The sequence below is a fragment of the Manacus vitellinus genome, unplaced genomic scaffold, assembly GCF_001715985.3.
Source record: "Manacus vitellinus isolate BGI_N305 unplaced genomic scaffold, ASM171598v3 scaffold_0_pilon, whole genome shotgun sequence".
Taxonomy (NCBI): Eukaryota; Metazoa; Chordata; class Aves; order Passeriformes; family Pipridae; genus Manacus; species Manacus vitellinus.
In genome coordinates this window covers 46464418-46483715 of record NW_021938789.1, presented here as the reverse complement: position 1 = coordinate 46483715, position 19298 = coordinate 46464418, and positions in this window count along the sequence as shown.

The following is a 19298-nucleotide window of genomic DNA, read 5'->3' as shown; positions in this document are numbered from 1 at the left end:
CTTTTTTTCCCCGCTCCGCTCTGTTTGGGCACAGGCTCTCACTGAACGGTTACGCGGGTAAATCTTGCAGGAGCAGTGGGCATTTTGTCTGCAAACTGACCGAGAGTCCTGAGGAAATAAAATCCCCATTCACTCGGTTTTTGAAAACATTTCCAACTCTGGGGTGTATCAAAAGCTGATTAGCACAGTATTTCACACTACTCTGTCTTTTGTGAAGCACAGTGCAAATGTGCTAAGGGTTTTTTTGTCTTTTTACATAGAAAAATACACCAACAGTTCAAGACTACAGAAAAATAAAATCAAACAAACAAACAAATAAAAAAACTCACCACAAAACAGAAGACAAATTATTTCATGCCTCAAACTTTTATGCAAAACCAAACAGAAAGAAATCGTATCAGGAGAGATATAGAGTAACCCGTCACCTTCTCTTCCCTCATCTTTCTACATTTTCAGTAAGCAAGAACATGTTCTGGTTTTTAGGTTTATATCTCCTCGCACTCCTGAACAGGTCATAGCAAATGCCATTTCAGTTCCAAAATCCACACAAAGTAAAAGATCCACACGAAACGACCGTGGCTTTACTTGGTAATATTTCCTTAAAAGCTGTTAGCAACGAATATTGTTTGCAAAACTATCATGAGATGTAAAAAAATTCAGTAGTTATTTAATCCTAAACAAACTAACAATGGTGGTTCCGCTTACAAAAAGAAAATAAGACATATTCAGTTTCAGTGGAGAAGGAAATACATTGTAGGATGAAAGTAATCTACTTGCATGCAAACAGATACACTTTCCTGATCAATAAGAAAAAAAAAATCCGCTCTGCATTTCTTAGACCAACTCCCCCTCTTTTTAATGTAATATTTCAAAACTATTTATGCACAATACAGCTGCCAAAATATTTGATGTGGTTTTAATGTTGATGAGTAAAGCAATCAGAAGCTTTTCACAAGAATTATAAAAACTTTGGATTTCTAACTCTGTTGAACAGACAGATAACAAACAAACATTCCCACAAGCAACTTCATGGCTGCATTTTACCATAGTCACAACAGGACACTCCTCTAGCAAAAAAAGCTACCAAGAGTTAGGGATATGCACTTTCTGAAACACATGGTTCATTTTATCCTGTGCAACTCCATTTCACAGGGCACCAGATTAATCCAGAGCACCGCCTGTTCTGAGCAGCATGATGCAAATATAAATTCACCTTTCAATCACTTCTGCGGGTTAATGACACTGAGTAATAGCACATTAGCAAAGTGCCACTCCAGACACCAGTCAGGCATGCCAAACAGATAATCTGACAAACGTTTCAGATTCATTTTCCATGAACAGAAACACCGTTCAGGCTTATTAACTAGCAAATCTGCATACAGTGCAGTGCAGAGCAAAGAAGCTCCATTAAAAGTAGCAATCTATCTCATTAATGTAATATATAAGGGTATTTGGCTTCTTCTATTATTGCAAAATTAAAAAAAATATATGCTCGTGCTCCATAATGTTGTAGTATATTTGCACTAATTGCTTCATATACTCCAGTCAAGTTTTCAATGTAGAGGAATTCCCCCACTAGTTTAGAGAAAAATATGTTTTCTGTTACTATCATTTTCAAGAGTGCAAATAATTCAGGTAGCATTCCCAAACTACTCACTGTACTCACTTCATTTCTCCTGTTTCTATTAAATGCTTCCCTTGCAAAAGTGTTGTACCTGTATCTGGCCTTCACATCTGTTACTACATCTCTGCTTTTACAGATGTTATTTGAGCTTGGGGTGGAGTAGAGTTACAGGGGCTGATTGCTCACTTAGTCCAAAATCAATAGGAGATGAACAGGATCTGTCTTCTTATCTCCATCATATTGATAACCAAATGGGAAAAAGGGCAAATAAAAAAGAACAGTTCTCCAAAATGTTCATTCACAGCTGTAAATAAAATTACTTGAGTGCTTTCAAAGCCTTTAAATATTGATCTTGCCAGAATGTTAGAAAGCAAGAACATTGCTAAAACAATACATTAAAAACAAACTTCTCAGCAGGTTTATCCAAACACAATTCTAACAGCAAGTCCGTGTACTGAAAACCCAATTAAAAGCCCCATTCCTATTCAGAAAGCAGAAACAATGCTGCGTTATCCATATGTCAGCTCAGTTCATAATTTTTTTTAACAGCTGGGATTCAGAAAGCTATCTATAGACATTTCCTGTGTTGGTTAAATCCTTGTCTAGCTGGTTAGGTTCAATTCTTTGAATCTGTATACAGTACCAGTGTTTTAATCCGACTGGGAGAAGGGGAGCTGGGGGGGGGCACAACAACGACTGTTGTTTTGTCTAAAGTGTCTTAACACATCATTTCTAGCCACAAAATCGCTCCCTTGCAGTGTTTTGCCTCTAGGATCATGAGTTACAGTTTATCACTATTTATAACAAAAGGTAGGTGGAAAATTAGCTTTCTGTCCCTTTGTTGGTCACCCTGTGGCTTTCATCAGAGCTTTTGTTTGAAAACACGGCTGCAGGTGATTACTCCAGTGGGCCACTAGCCTACTCAGCTATGTTTCAATTTTCTTTAATGCTGAATTTGAAGTTTCAAAGCTGCAATTTGCCATTCTGAATTTCCCCTTCTGTGCTGTGCCATTCCGTTTCAGGGTGTCAGAGGAGACAGGGGCATGTTCTTGCTCTTGGCCTCAGATCAGAACAAGGTAGCCCAGGTCTACTGTTTCCTTTTTAATCTTATGTTTCATTGTGCATCCATTTTACTGTGCTCTGCAGAGTAGTGAAGAGGGTGTGCCATGGTTGTATGATACTGCAAGGCTTTCTCCAAAGTACTTCAGGAAGGATTTCAGGTTTGCATCACTGGGTAATCAAGTACTTGTCTTTACTGTTACCTATATTGAACGGCTCACATACTATTTCCTTTAGAAATGCCTCAAGAGCTTATGTTGGTTAAAATTCTTAAATAACTTAGTTTTTAATGACACTACAGGGTATTTAACACCAAAATACTGCTGCAATTAAGGGATGGCAAATAAACGTGTTATCGATTTGTGATGAAAATCACAATCAGGACATTAAATTGTCACAACATTTGTGAAGACTCTGGGAGATTATGGGCAAGTCTGTTAATTTTTCAGTCTGCCTCTTCTGTGGAATAAGAAGGAAAATACTCCCTTCTCCCCAGACTTTTTGCCTGCTCAGACAAAGCAAGCTCCTTTCTGCTGGAACTGCTATGGTGCGTGCAGTCTTGTGTGAGTGCCTTAGGCACTACACTGCTACAGAGCAAATCTACTGCTATGAAATATTAAATTATAGTAAGAACAGAGGATTTAAGTTATGATTGGTTTAGGATTTACATACAGTGAGTTCCGTAAATTCGTAGTATTCCACATATTGCAAGACAGTCAAACTCTTGATTTTCCTTGAATCATACACATTGTTTTACATACATTACAGTCCACAGAGACTCAGCAACAGAGAGTAATTAAGAAAGCAAACAAACTGTAGTAATGAACCATATAAGGAAGAAAGGCAGAAATGTCACCCCCAGCCTTCAAACATATGGCTCTCCAAGGCCCTCCTTGCGCCATGCAACTTCCACTGCTCCATCAGGCACAGATGCCTGCTTATTTTGGAGCAGAATTTGCTTAGAAAACGTCTCATGGCCAGCATGGTTTCATACCTCATTAGCATTGTCCTGATGCAAGTAATGGAAACAAAAGTCCTGGTAGCCAGCAATTCTGTACACTTGCAGAAGCTGCTTGCTTAAGGAAGCAAGGGAAACTGAAAAGAGAATAATACAGCCAGGGACAGGATAAAGATAACTATCAAAAGGAGATAGATTAGAGTAGGCATCAGCGGTATTTACAGCTTTAGAGAGTGTTGTCTCCATTACCTGGGAATGGGGAAAACAGATCAGTGTTTACCCAGATACACTGATTATTTTTGATAACAAAAATATTGCAAACAGCATTGAAGAAGTAACATTGGTTAAAAAAAATCAATTCTTAATATCTTCTAAAGCTTTGTTTCTCAATTCAGATCATGTCAGTAAGGTTACAGCACTGCCCCAGAAACACTAATGGGGGTACAGGCAAGATGGAAAAATCTGATTAAAGGGGTAACAGGTAGCAAAGGAAGGATGGGAATCACAGAGAAATCCTGTAAGTCAACTTTGCTGCCAAGGAAGGACACATTAGTCTGGCATAAGTCATTAGTTAGGATATTAGGCAACATATCCAGAAAAACACTTAGCAATCTCACTTAATTTACCTCTATTAGTAATTTACAGATTTCTACATCAGGCATCTACAGTCAAAGAAAATTTGTCCAAGTAAACTTCAGTAGGTTATCTTTTTTTCCACATGAACTAGAAGCAGATTGGGCATTTAAAAGTAGAGCAGAATTTTAGTGACAAAGTTCCCATTAGGGCTACTGGGTCTGTGAATTTGGGTCCCTGGCCCACAAGTCAGCACTTGAGTAAACAAACCAACTCTGACTTGCTGTCAAAATCCACAGTATTTTAAGATACTCTATCACTCACACACAACAGACTGCAAACAATTTTCTATGGTGCATAAAGGGAAAACACGCAGTGAAAGAATGTGATGTTAAAATGAATGGGAAAAACATTCTTTCAGGCTTCCTTTATCTCATCAGCTGAGTGCCACCTTAAAACTAGCTAAGCTACCTTACTGCATTGTAATTAAACTTCATGTCTGTTGATTACTGCAAAGTTTAGTTGGGTTTTTCAAGTTGCCAGCCACAGAAATGTTAAAACAGAAGAAAGAACTGGCACTGTAGCCAGCATCCTGTTGTAGTCATCTTGGCTAGACAGTATCAGTAATAAAATGTTCAATTTGCAGCTGCTCTTTCTTTCTGCCTTCTTGAAACAACTTGAGTTTGTGCAGAATGGCCCCATGATCTCCAAACAGTATCTTATTTATCTGGCAAAAATTTGCAGATTAACAATGACACAAATGGTGTCTCTAATCATGGACAAAGCAGAAAATATTTTGAGAAAGAATGAGCTCGGTTATGGTCTTAAAACAAGCTTCCTAATGTATATAGACCCAAACAGGAATATTCTGAACGTGGAGGAAAACAAAAAGGAGGACAATTACTAAGGAAATCCACTGCAAACACTGCTCTCTGAGAAGGATTCCCCCACCCTGCTCTACCATCACGCCCTGCTTCCCAAGTCCCATACTTCTCAGGGCTATTTACCATAAACAGCAGTACCTTGATTATCTCTGAATATCACTGTGTAGGAGAATGAAGGCTGATCTTGCAACAAAACCATGAGCACTAAATACCAACATAAAAAAATCCAGCAGACGACATTGTTATGCTAAGAACTTGTGCCCCTGGGGCTGGCTGTGCTCTGCTGCTGTGCCCTGCACAAGAACAGCTTATTTTCAGGTGATCCCAACATAACTCCTGAGGCAGCAGCAGACTTCAGGCACTTCCCACAGCCCGCTGTCATCAGTCTTCTGCAAAGCTGACAATTGCCACTCTTTCATTTCCTCTCCTTCAGGATTCCCCACCAGAAAGTAAGAGTCCAGGTCTCTCTCTGATATACCAGAACATCCACTAGCAAGCAACTCTGGCTCCATCAAGCATAAGAAGTCATCAGTCTTGTAGCTGGCACATAACTCACTCCCACCATTCCCCCTCTTGTTTGGCAGCTGACCTCCCGTGGAGGAGGCTGAAAGGGGTATTAATGGTTTTTGTCAGCCCACTTTGTTTTGCAGCTATCAAAATCAAATCAATGCTTCCTTCATTGTCTTCATGTTCTCCTATAGTATTTTCTATACTTCACCTCATCATCACTGTGGGCTTTGAACCATGATTTATCACCAGGTTCATGAGGCTGCTGCTTCATGGGAGCAATAACCAAAAGCGTAATTCCAGCAAGTTTGCTTTTCAGCATGTTCTTGCTGAAGGCAACAGCTACATCCATGCTACCCTTAAACATAACTCAGGTCCCGGTGTTTCCAGAATGAAGAGACACACGACAGCCTTCAGAAGAAAATCTTTTGCCCTTCCCTAACTCTTCCTTCCTTTTTTGTCCCTGTATCTTCCAGCTCCTGACACAGTTGTAGCCCAGAGGCAGAGACTCTGCAAGCTGCTGCAATGTTGCCAGCTGCAGAGGAGGATGGTCCTGAAGCTGTGGATCCTCACACAGCAGAGTGGTGAGGGCATGCTTGCTGGAGGCAATAGAGAGGGCTGGTCCCTCCCTGACCCAGGATGAAAGCTGTAGCATCAGCTACAGCACCTCTGATTTGGCATCTGGGTCACTGCTTAGTGACCCAGGAAATACTTAAAGTAAGCCTGGAAAAAGCATATTGGCAGAAAAAAGAAAAGTCATCTAATAACTCGATTCAAGAAAATCATATTTTATGTTCATCCAAGACAAAGTTTATGAAATAACCAATATTGAATTACTCACTGAGCTATCATCCTACAGCCCTAATACAAGATCTGTGCTTCTGGAGCATACAGAATGTGGTCCATCATTCTCAGAGGTACCAAAAATCCTTATTTTTATAGAGGTGGTTATAGATCTTATTTACACATAAAATTTCATGCTTTTATAAAAGTAAATTCCAAAGGAAATGTAACTCTTCAGAGCCATCATTACCCAGGGTTTTATTGCCAGGCTTGTTAATTCTCTCAGTGAGAATCAGGTCCAGCCACTCTGTTCAGTCTTGACACTTCTTCAGAGGCTGGTGAGATTTATTTCTGATACCTGAGCAAAGTATACTTCCCTTTAGTTTCTGTATGCATGCATTATATGGCAAACTTGCTCCTCTGTTTTATCTTGTACCTTCCCTACTCTGTATCCATCTCACACACCTGTTTGACTTGCAGTCAGCAAGGGTGTTTTATTAACAAGTGTCTTCAGGATGACGCTTGCTTTTTTCTACCACATGATTGCAAGTGCAATTAAGCCCTCATCCTTTACATGTGGCCTCTAAGAACCACAGTAATGGAAAGAATAAATCATTATGAATAATGCTGTCACAGGAAACTCACATTCTCTTCCCTTTTATCCCAGAGGGTGTGTGGGTGAGGACTAGAGGTAAGCAAAAGGGAAGTACTCTTTGATGCTGGAACCTGTGTGGCAGCACCATTTCGACATTCTTCCAGCAGAATGTGGGAAATAACAAACCCAACCAAGAAACAGCACCACAGCATGCCAGTATGGATGTTACCTCTTACACTGGGTCCCTTGGATATATCCACAATATAGGAATAACAAGTATTTCTTTCAAGTGATGCAACATTGCACTGGGACACTGCAGGAGGACACTGCATTGAAACATTTTAATACTTAAAAGAATCCCAAGTTTCCTTTTTAATGCTTAAGGAACGGTGCAATACTTTTTTTTTTTTCTTTCTTCTTTTTGATAAACCAGATACTCCAAAGAAAATTAGCTAAATGGTCTAAAATGAACCACCCTCCTCAATGCATACAGTCCTGCATGACCAAATTTCTGCACAAACAACTACAGAAGGAACGTGGCAGTAGGAAAACAAGATCAATCCACCCCCAGGCTGTTCCTCTGCAACAAAGTTGTATTTCAAATGAATCCAGTCATCTCAAAACAGTCTGAAGTATCTGACATTTGTAATTCTGTCCCCTTCCATCAAAGCAGGCATTTCAATTCTGTAACATTTATATTGCACTTATATTCCATACTATCCTATTACTGAAGTATCTCTGGTGGAAGTTCTTATGAAAAGAAGGTAAATGAATTAATTCACTGCCACTAGCCCACATTAGGGAAAGCCAGATATCTTCAGGGAAAAGAATTTTCTCAAGAGAGAAGATATAAAAAAAATATCTTTTGAATTTATATACATGGAATACATACATGCATACATGTGAAGACAAGAGAGACAGGAGAAATATAAATCAGAAAATATTATTTTCATAGAACGTAGCAACAATAACTCGAAGACTTTTATCCTAAAGCACTTTGTTGTATAATATACAGTGTTCATCTATTAAAGAGGCTCAGGAGAGTTAAACCAGACCAGACGGCCTCAAACATGAGTATTAGTACATTTGTTAACATCATCAGTTGCTTAATGTTGCATCGCCAGTGTCATGTTTGTTTTGCATATTACGGCTTTTCCACTGCGTGCAGAGTCGCAAGAGATTTTTGAGATCATAGAAGGGCACGTGAGTAAACGAGCCAGACAGATAGCCTTCTGATGTCTCCTGTATCTCTTACACATTCCTGCTTTCTAGCCACTGCTTGAAGAACAGCACAATGCTTATCAACGAGCACCAATGAGTACAGGTTATCAACGAACTCAAATCACATAATTTATCAAACAAGTGAAGCCAAATCTCAGTTTCATGGATATCTGCAAGTGTTTCCCCACTGACTTCTTGTGGGAATAGATTTGGTTCACTGAAGATTTCCTCTTCACTCTGTGTATGCACTGCACCAGAGGAAACGGAAATGATGCTTTGGAGCAAGTAAGACATGTAAAGGGACATCACCAAGACAAACACCACAGGCTAAACCCTTGAAATCTACTTGATTTCTCTGCTGGAAAGAGGCAGGCAGAGCCCAGCCAAGGGCTCTGCCCTCTTCATGTCATCCTACACTTCTCACATGCTTTTTTTAAATTGCTCCAAGATGATTGCAGCGAAATTTTAAAGCAATGTGATTTACACTGCATAAGGTATGCTGTTAAGTCAAAATTCCCTAAGACATATTCAGTATCAATTTCCCTGTCAAAAGCACGACTCAGTGTCTGTGCCTTAGTTTGGGAACGCATCAAACTGGTCGTTATTGCTGCAGTCCTACATCTACACGATCTACTTGATTTCCCAGCTCTGCTCCCCATATCCTGTTCTGTTTTCAGGACACCCTTAGAGGGACAGGGCCTCTCTCCATGCAACAGGACAGAAAATACTCTTGTTTTAACCCTTCTACCAAGGTCAAGATCCAGAACCCAACAGTGCAGTACTGCCAGCCCAGTGACTACAGCAACACTCCCGTTTGCTTCTTCTTCTCTGAGGTCTGAGCACAGTGAGAGCTCCCAAGCCCTGTACAGTATGTGAGATGGGACACACAGTGATCCCAAACTAATTAGTCAGGGAAACATCTCTATTTGTGCAATCACTAAATCCTTTACAAAAATTCAGACTTCATGCACCTTTGGGAACTGAAGTTTTAATTGTGTTTAAAAGTCCAACTCCTACAAATGCAGTGTTGTGTTGAACAGACCATGACTTCACTGGAGAGTTAAATCACATGGAGGCTTAGATGATGTATTGAAATGTATTCCCCATGCATATATCTCAGCTTGGATAATGAAACTAAGCTGTTTAGCTTCATTACCCATGAAATACCCTTAAGAAACAATTGTGCCATATTACAGTGAGCAGAGTTGACTTTCATTTTCACACTTTTTCTCTGCTCTGGCCTGTCTTCTCTGTGTCTATACTGATTTGGGGAGCTCTGCAGTGAAGGAATCATGCCTTCCTGTCTTCTCTGGGTAGATCCTACAGCATGTTGGATATTCTAGTACAAAACAGCACAGTATAATAATTCACCCATATCAAGTTTTACCTTTCAAATTTTCCATGCTGCAGCATATGCAAACACTTTTTGCCCTGTCACTTTCTTAAAAAATTAACACTAAAAAGCCTTTGCAAAATACAGGCAAACAAAACCTCAAGAATATTTCTCTCTCTTAAAACCAAAATGCTGGGAGCACATCTTTAGCCTACAAAAAGTGTGGTTTATTTCAGGAGCAACCTGTGACCACCAGTGAGATAAAGGCACACCACAGCATGTCTGAGCCCACAGGAGGAAAATGCTGAGGTCTTTTCACTGCTGGTTACATGGTTTTTACTTCACTGTTGTGTTATGATCAGCCCAAGCAGATGACTCTCAATGATTGCAAAAGGAGCATTAAACTTCCCACAAGAGATCTTAAAATGGCCAGAGGTAGTCAGCTTGCTTTCTTTTCTTCTTAGCTCAGCACACAACATCAGTCATATGAAAGTAATTTAAAACAGATAAAATCCCATAAGGAATTGACTGATGTTTGCTTTTATGTAACAGGTTTTGCTTTTTGCTGATACAGTGCATCAGCCTTGCATCTGCCACAGAGCAACCAAACAAAAACTGAGGGATCAACTAGTGGACAGAAACAAGTAAACCAGAAGCGAGCACTTGACATTCTCTATGTTGTCCTGCCTAATGCAGAATGAACAAAACCGATCATCTCAATCACTGGGGAGCTGAGGGAATGTAAGGCTTTGGGGTTTGCTCAGTACATTGCAGGATTGGGCCCTTTCTGGTTTTCTCTCGACATTCATTTGACAGGCAGGTGATGGTGGACTTCCATCTTAGACAGAGGCAGGCGTGAGTGTGTCACACCCAAAGGATGAGCACCACCTCTGAGCTGCAGACCAGTGCAGCACACAAAGTAACATTATCTTATACATCCAGCGGCTGTGATTCATCTCAATCCTAAAGCAAGCTTGTCAGCTCCTAAACACTAAACTCTCTTGTCATTACTTCTGTTTGAGTCATGTAGAACAGGTTACTTCATTGCACCATTTGTTTAGGGAAGGAATAAATGTTATGTCCATTGTTTAAAATGTAATGGAAGCCAAAATGCAGATGGCAATTTTAGCCATTCAACAACTATGTGAGTTTGCAGGAGAGCACTCACTTTTACATCTACTAGCTGAACGATTTGAGAAAAATTATTTACTAGATATGAATAGTTAAAGGACTTTCTGCTGGCCTGAAAATAAAACCTAATAGCTAATCCTTTTACAATAAATCACGAACAAGATAGAATGGATTTGTCTTCTTGTCCATAGCTTATACTGAAGATATAAGTAGTTATTGATATTATGTAGTAAGTACAAAGCTGGATTAAAAAAAAAAGGCCCAGAGTGTTATATGCTGTAAAGTGATGAATGACTGGCAAGAAGGAAAACCTGGGGGCAAACTGTTGATAATTCATACTTTCAGCTCATTTCTGTCACCTAGAAAAAATACTCAACATTTTAAAAAGTTAAGATTCTCAAAAACCTTCTATACATATATATAAATGGAATCTAACTCAAAAGCATGTAGTTTAAAAAAAAAAGAATGTAATATTATTCTTTCTCCAGCTTACAGCAAGAAAGCTAATGACTGCTGATACAAATTCTCATACATAAAAATGTGATTCAAATACTTTTTTCTGTAAATATAAAAATAAACAAAGATTATCTGATATGCAGTCTAATTTGGCCTGGAATTTTGAGATGAGTGAAGTATAATAAAATTCTACAGTAATTGAGTAATGACATATACAATTACCTCAACAAATAAATCAAGTCAGTAGGTGATAGCATTAAGATACAGGGGATGAATTTGATGACCCCTGAGATATAGACTTAGCTCTGATCTGGTGCTAAGTAACTGGGCTTCCCAGGGCATGTGAAACATATCTGGTCCTTTCATGTAGACATTTGTCCATAATTGAACACAGTTCACATATGACTTCAGAGATGCGGGCACATTTTATTGAGGACATGGGCAACTAGTGCTGATTTACTATAAAATGAGTATAGGTCTATTTTTCCTGCCAGGTAACATTCTCTGTTCATACCATAAGTGCCCTACCTTATGCAGCAGGTTGCTACACTTAAATGTAATGATTTATGGATCATGGATTCCCATGGTGCACTGGATGCTGCCACTCTTTCAAACATCCATACATCTGCTACAGTACATCATACTGCTACGAAATGGATTTAGGCAGTAAGAAGTACAGACATTTGGGGACTGCTTTTGTTCAAGTCAACTGGAAACGAGCCAGTGCAGATATTTGCACTTTGAATTTTGTTTTTAGAGGAATGGGGGCCTAAATCACATGTATTTCATCAGCTGCACTTGCTAAACAACTCAGGAACATTTTTAATTGCACTCTTAGGCTGAGATATGATGCAAAGGTTCATGAGACAATCTTGATTTTATGAGGAGTATATCACATCCCACAAGCTTAGTCTAAAGCTCTGTTCTTAGTTCTGAACTAGTTTGGGTCTCCTGGGCTCCTACAACTTTGCAGTACAGTAACTTGACCCAATGCTGCAACTTACTCAAAATGTGTTAATTTATGAGAAAGGTGTCTTGTCATATAATGACATAAAATCATGACAGGACGTTCCTTCATCACACATCAACACAACATGACATGAAACTACAGTGAGATGAAGTTATTCTGTGCAGTACAACAAATATGATTATCTCTAGTGAAAAACCAAAGAGAAAAACTGTGAGTTATGTCAACTCTAGTGACAAAACAGCCTGTAGTACGAATCCCTTGGAGTCAGGCCAAAACAAACAACTAACAGAGACAAGATCACACACTTGAAGATGTAAGAGTGGCAAGCGGGTACTGCTCGGAGCGCTTCTCAGAAGCAAACGTTCTTTGCATGCATTTTTTTGGTGTTAATTTTTTTGCCATTGATACAGTGCTGAGGCCAAGTAGAATAACTCTGAATATTACACACCATATACTTTAACTACTTAGTGCCCTGCTTTATTATTTCTTATTTTTAAAACCATGCCAATGCGTCTTTTACACGAACAGCCAACTTTTGCAAACAAGACAGTTAAGAGGAGAACGGCAGCACTCTGAAACCTCGGCCAAGTCTCCAACAAAAGCAGCTATTTAAACAGTGAACATTGAAAAGTCTGTTAAATCATCTGATTTGTGTAACCTGAGCCACACTATGCGAGGTGTTTCCTCTCCCCTAGCCAACTCTGACTGCCACAAGGGTGAAGAGAACAGGGTTCCTTAGAAATGTCAACCTCTGTTTATCAAAGAGCTTTGTAAAATTACTAAAATAACATTTCAGCTACAGTGGCTGCCCTTAGAAACTTGCCAAATGCTTCTGATAACTGAATAGGTACTTCAGTAGTCCCAGCATTCCAAGAATTTCCTACTATAAGCAGCAGGAAACACAACTCAATGCTCAGGCACTGCAGCATCTAATGCCACGCTGGCAATTTTACATGGAGCACACAGTGCAGTGCCCTACACCAGCATATTCAGCCCTAAGAAAGTATGATGGTTTTATCAGTTGGGATATTCCCTCAGCAGCAGAATTGCTGAAGCCTGGTTATTTTTGAATTCCTGTCTTACATACCCTAGATTTCCCTCCTTTCCTGGTCCCAGTGGGCTCCCACCATCACCGGCAGCACAGCAGTCTTCCCATTGTGGCTGCTGGGGTAGCATGGAGTAGGGCTGCAGGGTCAGGGTGCTCACACCCTTCCCTTTCTACATGCATCCCTCCCTCCACCAGAACATCCTTATGTCCTCTCATATCCTGCTACTGATTTTTGCAGAACTTGGAGAAATATCTCATAGTGTTCCTTACCTCTTTCTGTTGAAATGGCTATTTAAATAAAAAAATACAAAGTTTTTGGAGAGACAAACAAATGCATGAGCACCTACACAACATGTCTTTAGGAACCCAGAATGTTTTCAGAGGAGGAAACTGCAATAATGGAGAGGTCATGAGAACATTTTGGTGAAAAGATGCATATAAATGGTATGAGAGATGATGACAATTCTACCACCACTGCTAGGAAGGTCAGGGCTTCACACTGATCATTCACGATTGACATATTTGGGATGACAAATATCTACTTTCTATCTTCACCTTTTCACATTTTACTTACTTGTTCTCCATTAGCATACTATTATGGTAAATAAAACATACAGTTTGAGGAGCTAACCACGTTGATTAGCTTTGGACTGACTTTATGTGTGCTCCCCAAACTTTCTCTCAGAGCTGTTAACATGTACAGGAGCTGACCTCCTCTGTGTCAGCCATACAGCTCCAAGAGCTTCTTGTTGATAATTAAAAATGACAGTGTTCCTTTTGGTTAAAATTAACAGAGGTGAAACTTAACAGAAACTGCCTACTCAAGGAATCACACCACTTTCCACTATCAGACTCTAAATTATTAACTTGCCTTAGTTTTATCATGATTAATTATTAAAATTCAGCTGCTTGTCAACATATTCATCATAGAACTGATAGATTAGCAGTGTCTTGTGCTATATTGGCTGTGCTCTAAACAGTGACCTTTCAGCAGTATTTCATGTCTCAAAAGGATTGTTCTAGTGGCGCATTTTACTCAGGATAATAAAAGGAGCAGAAGAAGAAACAGTCATCACTACACTGGAAATTTAAGGCAACTCCTACCTCCCCTTTATCTCAAACATCCAACTGAGTTAAGGGGGGAAAACAAGAATCAAAGGTAGCTGATTTGTGTTCTGCAGCAGAAGGAGGAAGGGGTTTCTCCTTTCCTTTTTTTTTTTTCCTGCTTTATTCCCTCAGTACTCCTCCTTCTAGACTGAAGATTTACAGGGATTTACAGGGATTGCTCAAACACTATGTGCTGCTGAATTTAGCAAGGTTTGCCTCTAGTCGAGAGGCTACGGTTGAGAGTGTTCACTTTCAGTGTTGCATTCCTGGCTCTAAAGACAAAAGACTTTGTTATTTGAGGAATTATTTATTTTTTCTTTTAAACAGCAACAACTACAATTCTTTGCAGTCTTTCCTGCATATTTAACACTTACTGGAAAAGTCAGTTGAATACCACAGATTGCAGTCAACATCTTTCACAGATGCCAGTCTTTTTTTTTCCCCCTTTGAACGTTCAGAGCTTTGCAAGTCATTAGTCCATTAGCACAAAGTTAAAGTACGCCAATCAATGTCATTTAAAGCTGTAGGTCATCTCGGGTTTTCATAAACAATCTTAAGGCTAATGACAACTACCTACCCTTCTGCTCTCATTTTCATTTCATCTTGAGCTTTTTTTGAAACATTAGATTTGGCATTTGCAAAGAAATAAACCCTCTGCAGGTGCTACTTTTTACCATGATAAAATAGAAATTATGTTCCCAAAATTCTTTAGGAGACTTCAGGAAAAAGCACAATATTGTGACCCGGGTTTATTCTTACACTTTCTAATATCCTTCGATTTACTAGAATAATGTGAAAGAAGCCATGCCAGAAAAAACTGTAACTGTTTGGCTTTAAAGACGTTTTATTCAAAGGTTAGAAAAAGTCTTGAGCTCAAGTTACAAGACCTGGCAACAGTAAATTCAGGTCTGAGCTCCGGTCAGACCCCCTCCCCAGCCTTAGGCGTATCACTTAATCTCTCAAAATGTCTCAATTTCTCCCTCTAAATGAAAACAAACCAGATTGTCTGGTATTTTCCCCCTTTTTCATGAGAGCACATTGGTGCAGACCATTATACTAAGCTGGCAGGGAGTTAAATAGCTCTTCTGTGTCTTCTATCAACTTACTGCTTTCTGCCTACCTACAGGGAAAGGCTCGCTTGGGAAATAAAACTGCTGAAATCTGAAGCACAGATTTCCACAAGGAATGAAACAGTCGTTTGCAAAATCTAGTGTTATCCTTGCACAGGCAGGAAAAGCATATTTACTTCCCAGTCCATCAGACATAAGGTAGCTGTGCAGGGATGCCAGTAAAAGGATGGCTGGACTCCCTGTGAAAATCTCGGCGCAGAGCACCATGACACTGGGAACAGTCAGATATCCAGGGCGGAGGGGGGGTAGGAGAGCTACAAAAAAAGCTGTGCTGCGTGGAAAGAAGGAATGAGGGGGGAAAAACTTGCATCCTCTTCATTTCTGTTCAGCTATCAAAACAATTCTTCATCAATCCTAGTTTTATTCAAAGGAAAGGTGCTGTTATCTTAGACACATCATGAAACCCCGTGCTGGAATCAAGTTCTATTTTCAGGAATAGCTCCTGACCGACAAAGCACTGCAGTGACCCCAAGTAACTGCTTCCCTGAGCTGTAAATGTGTGTTCAGAAGTTGTCCATGGCTAGATTAGTGGGAGACACAAGGATTCCCTTATTGTTGGGTCTGAAGGACCATGCAAGGACATCAGAGTTGGGTTAAGGATTTGCCCCAGCACTTATTGCAAAGAGTTATTATTGTTCTCAGCTTTGTCATAGTTCTCAGCTTTGGCAATCCAAAGGTCCTTGAGGAAGGGAGTAAGAGTGAGTACCAATCTGGCATCTATATTTTATTTAATTCCATATTAGGTTGGTTGGAAATTTTTAAACTTATTCCTGCACTCTCTCAGGAAAAAAAATTGGCATAGCAGCCAGAATGGAAACAATTTGATGAAATAAGTTTATTTCTCTGAGGCTTTTGCCCCTTCTTTCTTCAGATTTAGGATACAAGTTCCAATCTAGAAATGAACCCAACAGCCAATAGTCAGGACACTCAGTGGGTGTTTTTCAGCAGCAACTGAAATTTAAGTCTCTAGTTTGAGTCAGACAGACTGGAGACTCAACTCTTTTACATCCAAGCATCCAAACTAACGGGTGCTGACTACTCTTGAGCAATTAATTCTCCTGTGAACAGCTTTGTAACTGTAAATGTCGTCTTCGATAGGTCTGTAGTTTCTAGCCCTACTAAAGGTCCTCATTCCATGTTTGCGGCAGAAGAACGTCCCTATCGGTTTAATTTTTAATTCCAGAAAAGTGTTTTAAAAACAATAGAAGAAACACAACAAAACCTGAAGATTTTCTGTAAAGAGGAAGGCTCATTCCCAGTGGACATTAAACTGCCTTAGAGATGCTCTCTCTAGATTCTTTGCACCACTTTGGTAAAAGAATTGAGCAGGAAGGTAGAGCCATTTCTGCGACAGTCTTACTTGAGTCCAAGCCTCTCAGTGTTCACAGCATCCAGTGTGTTGCCCACTTCCTCAAGGTCTTACTATAACAGCTTTCTGTCTGGAGTTTTTGTTACCACTCCATTTTTGCCAGAATAAGTGGGTGGAGTAAGTTCCATTAGTTCCATTCTTTCCAACATCTACCAACTCTCCTGCTAATTCTAACTATGGAAATATTTCTTAAATAGCATGAATTTGCTTTGCCTAACACCCCTAGCCACCCTAAGTAAAATAACTGTTGTGCATGGAGTTACTTCAGATGAGTCATCAGGGAAAAGGAAACATGCAGCGGTGCAGATTGAGCAAGCACTAGGTTCAAACCGGATTTGCAAGCAAGATGACTAGCCACTAACTTTTTTTTTTTTTTTTTAATTTACTTTGTTTCTCTTCTATCTCCTTTTTTCTTCCTGTACTCTCCCCTCCAGTACAAGGAATAACTTTTATATTATCTTGCGCCAAGAAAAGAAATAAATTATCTATTCCTGATTGCACTCCTTTTAGAGGCTGAAATAATCTCACTTCCCTGTGATTTGGTAAGTCACCATTTGATCCCTCACCCCTTAGGAAAAAGAAAGATTAGTTCTGACGGCACAGATGAGCAAGAGCTACTATCAATTACAAGAGCTACACTTTCTTTTATTAACCCTGAATCAGCTCTCTCTGGTGTTTTATTAGGCCATTTAGAAGACAATATGAAAGTGATGGTGAACCCTCTCCACCAGTACTTTTCAACAGTGGCAACTGGTAGCATGCTGATGGCATTTGTTCATTATTAGGGCATTCAAGGCAATTCTGCCATAATGAACCCCATGTTGTATGGGGGAGACTGTGAGAAGAGAAGGAGTCAATTCATCAGCTACATGTCTTGGGTGAAAAAGCCATATAAAACTTTTGTGAAAACTGAAAGAGGAGTGGAGCCAAATGGAGAGAGCGTGGAGATGTCATTAACAACAGTACAGTACAAGTATTCTTTGGGTGGATCTGTGGTGTTTTCCCTGTTACAATTTCAGTTTGGTTTGTGCTCAGCCACATGGAGGTCCCTTAAAACAATAAATAGCCTAGGAAGATTTCCAAGTTGAGAGCTCTGGCCTGGCTCTGCCTACCTTGTCCCAGCAGTCAGGGACAGAAAGCAGAGCTGGGCGCTCCAGCCCAACCCCATTGCTGGGACCCACACATCATGACACCAGTTGTGGTAACCCCAAATCAGACTACAGCAGCAAGAAGGGAAAAGTTAGTCAATCATAAATACTATAAAGCACTATTCCCAAGACCTCCACATTCCCACATTCAAATGTGGGAATCACACTCAAGTACGTGGCTTTTCCATTCAAAGTTGTCATACATGTAAAGTAGTAAAACTACCACTGGCAGCCTTACCTAGACTCTAAGGCTCCCAAGACCTTTTCAGCCTCCAATGGACTCACTCAGTCCTCACTCTCAACTCAGGCCTTTCAGAGCTCTTCCACGAGCCCTCCACTGTTTGTGAAGAGTTAAGGCTAAATCTTCAGCAGGACCACCCTGCAGTGCCAGAGCTAAAGAGAACTGCTGGCCAAAAAGCAGCAAGCTGGGGACAATTTGTTACCATCTAAAGCCCTCACTCATTATTCCAGCCACCAAACTGCCTGGCACCCACTGTTAACCTAGGTCACAACAGCCTTCACACACCATCCTGGGCTTCAGTACACGGTATGTATCAGCAGAAACCCCAGTTTTCAACCTGCTCCATCCTCCTCTCCAGCTCTTCATGTTGCCCCACACTCTACAGAGAGCAATTCCCTGATGATCAGAGTCAAGCTCTGACATTTATGAACCTTTTCATTACTTGGGGTGTATTGCTGGTTTGTAAAATACAGATTAAGAATAGTCACACTGTGCCCTACATTAGGCCAGTGTTGTTACATGTTTATTAGGAAAGTGATTTAAAAGGGAGATCATGCAGCAAATTACCAATCCTGCACAACCTACTAAAAACTGGGTGATGAAGCAACATAATCATCATACATCAGCTTCCCATTACCTGATTTAGAGTAATTTGAATTCTCTGCCTCTGTGCAAACAGAATGTCACTTAATGCACTGTCAAACTTTATTTTAAGAGTTAAAAGGTGGGTTTATTATTCATAATGCTAACAATCAGGAGTAACTAAAATGTTCCATATGCCAGAAATCAAAACCCGTAATCATGGAATGGGTTACAGGAGATTTAAACTAAATTAAAGCTCTGACAACATTAGTTTTAGAATGGGAAAGCATAAGAAGTAAGAGGAGCACAAAGACTAATTCTGTGCATCTGCTCCTGCAGGCTGTTTTTGTATTTCAAATACACATTGAAAGATAGAAAAGTGAATTATTTCTCTGGGTTAGGGCAGCACGTGTGTGAGACAATGAGCAAGCGAGATGGCAAGTGCACGCTGGTGTGTGCACCAGAGAGAGTCAGATGGCCCTGGTTTTGTTCTCTTTCCTCATTTTTGGTAGGACACCTGCCAACACCCATAGGCAAGTGTCACCCAGGGCTCTTGTGGTTCTCCAATTCCAGACCTCC